The sequence below is a fragment of the Lithobates pipiens genome, unplaced genomic scaffold (assembly GCF_037356315.1).
Source record: "Lithobates pipiens isolate NorthernLeopardFrog02 unplaced genomic scaffold, aLitPip1_a1.2 Scaffold_16, whole genome shotgun sequence".
Classification (NCBI taxonomy): domain Eukaryota; kingdom Metazoa; phylum Chordata; class Amphibia; order Anura; family Ranidae; genus Lithobates; species Lithobates pipiens.
In genome coordinates, this window is record NW_027507748.1 from 336,146,914 (window position 1) to 336,159,021 (window position 12,108).

Genomic DNA, 12,108 nt, shown 5'->3' on the forward strand with positions numbered 1-12,108 from the left:
TCCCTTCAAAATCTCCTGAGGAAGCTCTTGTAACCAAAACACGTAGAGTAAGAAGTGGCTGCATCGTTGTATGAAATATGTTTATTGAACATTTATTGTCATTCTAAGCCCTTGTACACACGGTCGGACATTCTGTCAACCAAATCCGTTGGATTTTGTCCGACAAATTGTATCCGACGGATTGTGTCCGAAACTGTTGCATACACACGGTCGGACCAAGTTGTCGGAAAATCCGATCGTTCAGAACGTGATGACGTTATTTTGTTACGACGGGACTATGTTCACGCTAGTAGCCAATAGCTTTGGTCTAGGAATTTGATCTGAGCATGCGTGGCACTTTGTCCGATCAAAATTCTCTACACATGATCGGAGTATGTCCGATCGGACCAGTTTGTCGGAAAATATTTCCAACAAGTTGGAAAATTGGGTCCGACGGATATTCAGACGGAAACAGTCCGATGCATACCACACACAGTCGGATTATCCGACAAAACGGTCCGATAGGACACATTCCGTCGGAATCTCCGACCGTGTGTACAAGGCCCTAAAGAAATTGATATTTAATAAAATTTATATTTTTATATATACAATTGTGTGTTGTCTTGGCATCTTAAAAGTCCCTCCTTTTTTTCCAGTTGTTTCTATTTACATAATGTAATGTAGTGCCTGATTTTGATTCCTCGCTGGCCTGATCAATAATAAAAGTTTCCAAAAGGGGTGTACCCACCCAGGGCCGCTGATAGGGCAGTACAACCAGCCCTGTTGTACCGGGCCCAGGCAGCAGGCAGGGCCCGAGCAGATTTCTAGCTAAAAAAACGAATTGGCTAAATAACTTTATTAACCTGCTCCTACTTGATTGGCAGGGTATATAGTACATTCCTGGGCCCCCCATCAGGTTAATAGAGGGGCCCAGGAGGTGAGAGAAAAAGAGGGACTTTTTCTCCATTTTCGGGTGGAGGCATACAATCCCTGCTCTGCATCTGTGTACCTTGTGCTCACTGTATGCTTTCCTGGGCGGGTGGATTCAATTGTAATGCGGCTCCCTTCCCTCAGTAAGTGCCGTGCTGCTGCAGCCTGAAGGAGAGACTGAAAAAGTAAGTAATCCTGATGCTGGTCCCACAGCAAGTAATTCCCCTACACACATCACACACCACACAGGCTGAGGCTTAGTCCTCTGACTCCCCATTGTGGCTCTGTCAGTGTAACATTACTGTGTGGTGCTGACTTTCTTAATATATGTCTGTGCTGTGTGTTAGACTGTGCCACTGGTCCACAGGAAAAACTGACAGACGGACCTGATTGCAAAGCTTGGGTGACAAATTCTTAAAGGGGAGTGATTTGGGGGTGGTAAAAATGCAGCTTGGCATATGGCACATAGCACAGCCATAAAGTCAGCAAAGTCGGCACTTGACACATAAAGTCGGCACTTGACACATGGCACAGCCATAAAGTCAGCACCACACAGCATGCTACACTGACAGAGCCATAGAGAACCTGCTGTGCTTTGATCCTCATAATGACCATGAGCACAAAGTGAGATGCTACTTTACACATGTGATGGGGGGGGAGGGACAGTAAAAACACACAGCCAAGCTGCATTTTTACCACCCCCAAATCCCTCCCCTTTAAGAATTTGTCACCCAAGCTTTGCAATCAGGTCCGCCTGTCAGTTTTTCCTGTGGGCACAGTAGCTGTGTATGATTGGCACAGTAGCGAAGTTTGATGGCACAGTGGCGGCAATTGATGGCACAGAGGCGGCAATTGATGGCACAGTGGCGGCAATTGATGGCACAGTGGCGGCAATTGATGGCACAGTGGCAGCAATTGATGGCACAGTGGTGGCAATTGATGGCACAGTGGCGGCAATTGATGGGCACAGTAGCTGCATATGATGTTCATATGATTTTCAGTTTGTGCTCCCCTCATAAATTTTGAGCACCACCTGCCACTGATGTGGACCTGATTGAAAGCCCCATGTAGGTCTACAGGAGTCCAGATATGAATTGACTTGTGCCCATTCAGGTAAAAAAAAATAGAATAATAATGGTTATTAAAGCGCAGTTCCACCCAAAAGTGGCATTTCTGCTCATCTTATTCCTCCCCCTCCCCTTCGTTGCCACAATTGGCACCTTTTGAGGGGGAAATTAGGTATCAGCTATACTTTTCCACTTTTCCACTTCCGGAAGTCCCTGCCACGGAGCTGTGATGTCACCGTGGGGCTCCCTCCTCCTCCCCTTGCCCCCGGGCCAAAAGGGGAGAGGAGCGGGGCCTCGCGCATGTGCATTAGGGTTTCCGGCGTGAAGCTGAAAGGCTACACTGCCGGGTTCCCTTAACCGCAGTGGTGGTGGAGCACCCAACAGCTGATGGAAACATCTGCTGCGGGTGTCGACATCATTGGACTCCAGGACAGTTAAGTGTCCATTTATTAAAAGCCAGCAGCTGCAGTATGTGTAGCTTCTGGCTTTTAATGTTTATTTTTTTTGGGGGGCGTAACACCACTTTAAAGGTTCACCTTTTAGAACATCTTACATGTTTCAGCTCCTGCCACCTTTCCCCCAGATTTTGTGTCAGCATGGGGTCAGGGGCGGAGCCAGGTGTGGGGTTGTGGGCGGGGCCAAGGGGCCCTGTCAGGTACACTGTATGGGGCCCCATGATTTCTAACAGCGGCCCTGTACCCACCCAAAAGCCGATGAGCTGTGGGGCATGCAGTGGGTCAGTCGACGGCTCCTGTGTGCTCAATAGTTCTCTGTCCTCCCTTGCATCTCTTCTTCTTCTGTGCCTTCAGCCAATCAGGTGATGGGAATTAGATCCACGCCTCCTGATTGGCTGAGAAGCGGTTCAGTGTTAGAAAAGTAAATATTTACCAGTGACAGCTCGAAAATAAAATGGTACATTTACATATTTTCTATGTTCTGCTCTTAGTGATTCAGAATTTGCCACAGTGTTTTAAAAGCTTTAGTGCCACATTGTCACCCTGTACAGGTTGAGAACCATGGGGAGTATGAAGTAAAGTCCATTGTTGACTCCCGTAGATTCTGTGTGTGCTTACAGTACCTGGTGCATTGGAAAGGGTACGGTCTGGAGGAACGCTTACGGGTCTCATCCTCGGATGTGTATGCCCCTGTCCTCCTCCGTGATTTCCATGAACATTTTCCCCTCAAGCATGGTGGTCCTCCGAGGGGGAGAGGTCATTGAGGAGGGGGTACTGTCAGGGCTGGTCTTAGCCCTTCCTTCCTCTGAGCTGGCCGCTCAGCTGTCGGCAAATTGCCAGCTGCTCTCCACAGTGACTCACCTGTTGATGATATCCTGCTTGTCAGTCCTGGCTACTTAAGCTGTCCAGCCCAAATGATCTCTGCCTTTGCTTTGGTCAACATCTCAGAAACTATCCCCTGCGTTCCTGTTAAAGTCTTGCTTGGCTGACATTCCTTCTGGCTCCAGATCCTGGCTTCCTGACTTTCTGGCTTGTCTGACTATCCGTTTCCGGTTACTGGCTATGTTTTGACTACGTTTGTTGTATTTACTTTTATTATTAAAAAAGTGAACAACAGATTATTATTATTATTTTATTATTAAATGAGTGAACAACAGAACACTCCGGGCAGCGCTCTCTGCCATTGGCTGAGAGTGCTAATCGGGAGCCGGTCGGCTGCTAGACCGTTCTCTTTCTGATAAAAGTGTGGCCCCCGGACCATTGGTTGGGCACCCCTGACCTAGATAAACAAATACATAAATAGGTTTACTAATAGACAATACCCACTTGGCTGTTTTTTTTTTTCTTTATTATGATACATTTTCTTGTATACACAGTACAGTATTTAAAAACAATAGGTTAACAATATACCTATTGTAGAAATATAGCCATTTAAAATAAATGCCCCATCCCTCAATTAATTAACATTCCTGTCCACAATGTCTTGTTGTATACTGTACACAGCAAAAGAGGCGTTTCTGGATTTTAATTTTTTTTTTCCTGACAAGTGACAACTATGCATTTGGATAAATCTGATCTTTAAAAAAGCATTTCTTACAATAAATTCATTTTCAATGCTACTTCCTCAATCAATGCTGGCCTATTAGTGTGGTTGCCCTGCATACAGGATTATTACACTATTAATAAATAGCCACAAGCAAGATAGCAGTGTCTACTGTTTCTTATTAAAAAACAAAACACAAGTAGTATCAAAGGTTCATTTGGAGACCAAATGAAACTGCTTTTAGTACTTTAGAAGTCACTGACCTAGCAAGCAGCAAGTGAAGTGACAACCAAGACAGAACTTCTGCTTTTCATACTTGTTCCCAGATAAGTTACTCTTGTATTAATACCTTGCCTACAAAGCAGAAAGGTAGCATTGTCAAAACAAGAGGTCAGCTATGGTGCCCTTATATAGAACAGATGCTAGCTTATGTGTTAAAGATATACATAGGGTTCCTGGCAAACCGCCTAGTGTTTACATTCCTTCATTGAAACAGAAAACAGAAAATGTTAAGAAGCAAAGAGGAATCCCACATCAGGAAATGTCATCAGTAAACTCTCTACTCTCTGACGCAATGGAAAAATAGCTCACACTTTGCCAAGGGTGAAAACTAGGCAGGTATTTTAGCTTCATCTAACATGAATAACAGCACTGTAGTGTCTTTAATTATTCTGCTTTTCTTTTATTTATTTTTTGTTTTTTTTTACATCCGCATATTTAAAGGCTTCCTGAAATAAAGAACTGGTTCATGAACAATTTCTATGACACATAAGGCAATTTCCTTCTCGTTTTTTTTTTTTGCAATATGATCACCCGTTCATTCAGGTGACCAAATGCAAACTTTTATTTTTATTTGCAGAACTAAATAGATGGAGAAGATAATTAAGTACCTAATCACATGAAGGTCAATACCACAAGAACTGACACTTAAAAGTTGAACTTGAATTTGTGAATGCAATTTTATATGCAATGATAAATTGTGAGTTTGACTTTAGTGCATTCCTCTGCACAACAGCACTCAGACTAGGAGAGGGACGGGTCAATACTTTGGGTCAATCAGGTGTCAGCCCTTGTACACAGGGTCGGAGATTCCGACGGAATGTGTCATATCGGACCGTTTTGTCGGATAATCCGACTGTGTGTGGTCTCCATCAGACTGTTTCCATCGGAATATCCGACGGACCAAGTTTTCCAACTTGTCTATAAAATTTTCCGACAACATGCTCCGATCGGACATACTTCAATCATGTGTAGCCTACTCCGACGGACAAAGTGCCACGCATGCTCAGATCAAATTCCTAGACCAAAGCTATTGGCTACTAGCCTGAACGTAGTCCCGTCCTAATGAAATAACATCATCACGTTATGTAAAATTGGATTTTCCGACAACTTTGTCCGACCGTGTGTATGCAACAGTTTCGGACAAAATCCGTCGGACAAAATCCGTCGGAACAAAATCCAACGGATTTGGTTGTCAGAATGTCTGACCATGTGTACAAGGGCTCAAACATGCACATGTGCAGACACGGGACCTATACACAAAAAGAAAAGTCAAATGCCTTGTACACACGGTGGGAAATTCCGACAGTAAAAGTCCAAATATTGTCGGAAAATCCAATCGTGTGTGGGCTCTATTGGACTTTTTCCGTCGGAAATTCCAATGGAAAAAATTTGAGAGCGGGATCACAAATTTTCCGACAAAAAATTTAGATCAGACATTTTCCGCTCGTTTTTGTAGAGAATTCCGATCGGACAAGTGCCACGCATGCTCAGATAAAATTACGAGACCAAAGCTATTGGCTACTAGCCTCAGCGTAGTCCCGTCGTAATGAACAAACGTCAGCACGTTACGAATGATTGGATTTTCCAACAACTTTGTCAGACCGTGTGTATGCAACACCAGTTTAGGACAAAATCCGTCAGAAAAAATCAAACGGATTTTGTTGTCGAAATGTCCGACTGTGTGTACAAGGCAAAAGAGATGAGCTCCTCATCAAAACTTCCCTTTGCAAAGGATACCCATTCATATGCAAGGGAAATAAATTGCTTGTAGATGATTGGAAGAGTGCAGTAAACCTCATTCACTAAGCGCTAGAGATAATTCCCTTGCAAAGTGGTACTTCCCCTGTATAATTTAGTCAGGGTTTTTTTTTTCTTAAAGAAAAAGTGCAGGTATCCCCCTCTTCCAAGTAACCCCTTGTCTCCACCCCTTAACCACCTCCGAGCACCATACCTTGGTTCCACCCTTTCCCACCTCCCCAGGACCATGCCTTTTAAGAAAACAGAACCAAGTACCATTTGGTGGTGCTAAGTAATTTGTATGGAATTTGTTAAAGTGCTAGTAAGGGCAAAAGTTTTTTTTTTTATCTTAATGCATGCTATGCATTAAGATAAAAGCCTTCTGTGTACAGCACCCCCCCCCCCCAGCCCCCCAATACTTACCGGAGCCCCATCTCTATCCAGTGATGTCTATGAGTAAATCGGACATCTGGCACACTCCCTCCTGATTGGCTGAGATACAGCATTGGCGCCATTGGCTTCCACTGCTGTCAATCAAACTCAGTTAGCCAATCAAAAGAGAGAGCGGGGGTGGGGCCGAACAACAGTTCGGTATCAGGTGCCCCCATAGCAAGCTGCTTGCTGTGGGGGCACTAGACAGGAGGGAGGGGCCATGAGTTCCAGCCAGAGACCTGGGAAGAAGAAGATCAGGCTAAACCACTGCACAGAGCAGGTAAGTATAACATGTTTGTTATTTTTATAGAACAAAAAGAGGCTTTGTGATCACTTTAAGTATAATATAAAAAACAGTAAAATATATCCCCTGCAGCCAGCAACAATAACCCCTCCAGCAACAATGCACACCCCCCCCCCAGCAACAACAGATCCCCCAACAACAATAGACCCCCTGCAACAAAATACCCCTTAACAGCAACAGATCCACCTGAGGAACAATAGACCCCCACCAGCAACAATAGATCCCCCAACAGCCAGCATTAATAGATGATCCAGCAGCCAGCAACAATAGATCCCTCCTTCAACAGTAGATCCCTCCCAGAAACAATTGACCCTCCAGCAACATAAGACCCCCTAGACCCCTCCCTCAAAAATATATCCCCCCAAGCAACAATAGATCCTCCAGCAGCCAGCATCAATGAACCCTCCAGCACCCCCCACCACCCCTCGCCATTAGATACAGTCAGTGCCGGAGGTGTCAGAACTGGGCTCCCCCACTATTTTTGATGAAAAAAAAGCCCTGCATTTAGTAAATCAAATGCTATCTGTTGCTGCTTAATTACTTTATTTTTTTTTTTTTTATTCTTTATTTAATTCCTTTTTCTTTTCCTTTACAAAATAGAGTATACAAAAAACAAAAATCAAAAAACAATACAATCGATCACAAACTCAATCTTTTCTTAATATCTTTTACAACCAAATATGCTTAACATTTCTTCTCCCTCCTCCCACCCCCCCCCCCCTCCCTTCCTTGCAGTAGGTTCAGAGTTGTATCCACCGTCACCAACCCTATGTATATCTATCCCGGCTTTATTTTATAATTTCCTCTACATACCTCCAGGAATTTTTGAATTCTTTCCAAGATACCCATTTGCCCTTACGCCCTTCTCCGGATACAATTTCCTCCCCCTCTTCCGCTGGGCACTCCATGTTCTGTATTTCATTTACCCAGAGTATCCAGTCCCGTATTTTAGGGCTATCCGGCTCCCGCCATTTTTTTGGAATTAGACTTTTAGCGGCACTGAGCAGTATGGGGATTATAGAGGACTTATATTGCCTCACCGAGCCTTCGGTCCCGTGAAACAAAACAGTCCAAGGATCCTCAATTATGTGTTTATTCGTTACAACCTTTATTAACTCCAACACCTCCTTCCAATATTTTTTAATAATCGGGCAATCCCACCAGATGTGAGCCATAGTTCCTGTTATCTTACACCCCCGCCAACACTCTGGGGATTGTGCAACTACATATCTACTCACTTTGTCTGGGGTCGCGTACCACCTTGCGAGACACTTATAGTTCAACTCTATCATCTTATTATCTACCGTCGCGCTATGAGTCTGAGTGCTGCAACGAGTCCCCAACTCTCTTTCCCATTTTTTAATATAGGGCGGGCCCTCCAGTCCTTCCCCCCCTAATAGAATTTTATAAATTCGAGCTATATTATTTTTTGATTTGTCTCTCAGACACAGCCGCTCAAAAGGCCTATATTCTTCCTCACTCGGAATTGGATGGGGAAATTTTGTAATAAAGTGGCTTAACTGAAGATACCTCCATGCATCAATCCGCATAAGTTCCCTGTCCTTCCTAAGTGCTTCAAACGTGTTAATTTTACCTCTGTAAATAATATCTTTTACCTGTGCATTACTTTTTATTATCCAATTACCCCCCACCTCTTGTTTCCCAGGTATAAAATAGTCGTTGTCTTTTAAGTAAATCAAAGGTGAGTTGTAACTCCATTTATTATGTGCGTGAATTCGATCCCATAACTTAAGTGCATTACGTGTTATTTCATGTGTGTTTACTCCTACAGACCTATACTGGGGGGGATTCCAAATTATCCGTCCTAACTGTGCTTGGCTCATCGCCTTTTCTACCCTTACCCACCTTTTATTATTTGCCTCTTTCCCCCATTCCACCACTCGTGTAAGAACCACCGCATTGTAATATTTTTTAAAATCCGGGACTGCAAGGCCCCCCTTTTTTTTTTCCCTGCTCAGAACCGCATAAGCAATTCTTGGTTTTTTATGTTGCCAAATATACCTTGAGATTAGCCCTTTTAATGTCCTAAAGAAAGCTAAGGGGAGAGAAATGGGCAGCATTTGAAACTTATATAGAATCTTTGGGGCCAGAACCATTTTGACCGCGTTGATTCGCCCAAACCAGGAGAGGTGGCATGTTGAAAATTTTTTTATTTCTCTCTTAATTTCCTCTAGTAATGGAATATAATTGTTAACATAGATTTTCTTAATGGTATCGGAGAGGAGAACTCCCAAATATTTAATCTCCTTTTGCCAAGGAAACCGGAATTCCTCGGTGAGTCTTGCCTTTTCCTTTCCCTTGATATTAATATTTAGAACTTCGGACTTGCTGAGGTTTATTTTTAAATTCGAGATTTCCCCGTATTTTTCCAACAACCTCAGCAAGTTCGGAATCCTGATCCTTGGGTTGGAGATGTAGAACAGCACATCGTCCGCATATGCTGCGAGTTTGTGCTCTTCCTCACCCACTTTAATCCCTTTTATGTCTGGGTTATCTCGGATGGAGGCCAATAACGGTTCCAAGGACAATACAAAAAGAAGGGGTGACAAAGGGCACCCCTGTCTTGTTCCATTCTCCATTTGAAATTGGGAGGATGACATCCCATTCACTTTTACAGATGCCTGAGGATGATTGTATAACACCTTGATCCATTGGATCATTCTTGGTCCAAGGCCCAGCACTTCCAGCGTTTCAAACATGAGTCCCCAGTCTACCCTGTCAAATGCCTTCTCCGCATCTATCGACAGGAATAGTCCTGGGGACCCACTCATTTTTAAGGCCTGTAGCAGGAGCAACGAACGCACTCCGTTGTCCCTACCTTCTCTCTCAGGGATGAATCCGACCTGGTCCGGATGAACCAGTTCGGTCATCCTTTCCTTCAGCCTAGATGCTAAGACCTTGGCGAATAGTTTGGTATCCGCGTTTAATAAGGCAATCGGTCTGTAACTAGAACAAAGCGTGCTATCCTTCCCCTCCTTTAGCAGCACCGTGATTGAGGCCCGCAAGGCCTCCCCTTCCATCCCAAAATCTCTGCCCAGGCCGTTCATGTACTTGCAGAGCTTAGGGACCAAGATCTCTTTATATTTTTTCAAATACAAGATCGTGAATCCGTCTGGTCCCGGACTTTTGCCGGAGGCGGTTTCTTTCAGAGCCTTAAAGATCTCTTCTTCTGTAATGGGTCTATCTAAGTCACATCTATCACTCTCTGCTAAACTCGGTAGTTTCACTTTATTCAGGAATTCTTTAATTTTGTATTTTTTTCTAAAATCTTTTGCCCCTTTTTGTCCTAAATTATACAGTGCTTCATAGTATTGCTTAAACACCTCGGCTATCTCCCTGGTAGTATGGGTCATCTTCCCGTTCTTGTCTTGTATTTTATCAATAAAATTAATCCCTCTCTTCCTTTTCAGCTGTCTTGCTAGATGACTACTTATTTTATTTCCCAGATAGTATCTCTCTCTAGTTCTCCTGTCCAATGTCCTCTTTGATTCCTGTTCCATCATATCTTTAAGTTCATCCCTCTTAATCACCAATAAGTGGAGATCTTCCTGCTGTTGCCGCCTTAATTTTTTATGGGCCTGTTCTAATTTATATACCTCTTCTCTTAAGTTTTCTATTTTCTCAAGTCTTTCCTTTTTTTTTCTTGTGCCCATGGAGATGAGGATGCCCCTAATATATACTTTATGTGCCTCCCAAAGAGAGGCACCAGAAATTTCAGCTGTATCGTTAACGGAGAAATAAAATTCAATTTCCTTTAGTACTGCCTCCGCAATTTTCTCATCCTGCAAAAGGTTCTCGTTCAATCGCCACGTGAACGATTGCCTCTGCGTTCCGAGCATCCTCATCTTCATTGACACCGGGGCATGGTCTGATAATGTAATTATTCCTATCTTGGTTTCCATCACTAGGTCCAATAGCCTGTGATCAACCAGTATGTGATCCAACCTGGAGTACGTCCCATGCACGGGGAAAAAAAGGTGTAATCTTCTATTTTATCATGCTGCAGCCTCCAAACATCCATCATCTGGTGTTGTTTCAACCATAGTTTAATCATTTTCAATGCTTTCGTATTTAGCCCCCTAGCCTGGGACGTACTATCCCTAGATGGATCCATACAAAAGTTGAAATCTCCTGCAAGGACAACCTCCCCTTCCTTAAAATCTTCTAACTTCCCCAGAACTGCTTTCAAATAACTTATGGGATTCTTGTTGGGGCAATATACATTTGCTAGGGTGAGAATCTTATCCCCTAATTTTCCTTTTACAAACAGGTATCGGCCTTCAGGGTCTGTCATCCTATCAAGCAATGTGAACTTTATACATTTCTCGAACCCTATTGCGACTCCCTTAGCTCTCTTTATAGGCGAGTCCCCATATAACCAATTTGGATAATTATCTGAATATAATTTGATATTTGTGTCCTGCGACAAGTGGGTCTCCTGCAGGAACACCACCCCCGCTCTGTACTGCTGTAATTCCTTCAATAATTTATGCCTCTTAACAAGAGAATTCAGACCCTTAACATTATATGACAGGAAGTTTACTTCTATCATCTATAGCTTTCCAATAAGATGTAATACTTCCGTCTTCTTTTCTGCCTCATCTCAATACATATTACCTTAGTTGGTGCTGCAAGGAGCCTCATCCCCCTCCCCGCCCTCCCCGCCCCCCCCCCCCCTTCCCCCCCTCCCCCCCCTGGCCAAATCCCGACCTCTACTCTGCAGCTGAGGACCCCCTCTATTCTGCAGATTTTTACCCACTAGGGTGCGACTCCGATCGCGGCCACCCGTGTCAGGGTCCCCTCCCCCTCCCGCCCACCCCTGGGAGAATGGGGGTCCCCCCTCAGACATGGTATGATGTCCCGGGGCCCCACCTGATCCCTCCGCCACCCTCTTTCCACCATCCCCCCTCCCCACTCCCCCCCTCCCCCTCCTCCACAAAGAAAAAGAAGAGAGAAGAAAAAAAAAAGAAAAAAAGAAAAAAGAGAGAAGGAGATCAACAACCATATAAGCCTTCCCCAAATCCAACTCCCAATATCAATGTCCTTTATATAAGTCCATTAGGGATCTTTAGAAATCTTTGGTACTGGGATCCCCAGATTATTACAGAAGACCTCCAACTTATCTAGAAATTTTAATCTAAATGTTCTTCCATCCCGCTGGACCAATAGGGCCGCTGGAAACCCCCAACTATATCGGATATTCGCCAGTTTCATTTGTTCTAATACCGGTTTTAAACGTCTCCTCCGAGCCAATGTTCCTGCCGATAAGTCCGAGAAAACCTGTAAAGATACTCCCTCATATTGTAACGGGGCAGCCCTCTGAGCCTGCTCCATATCTTGGCTTTATCTTCAAAGAGG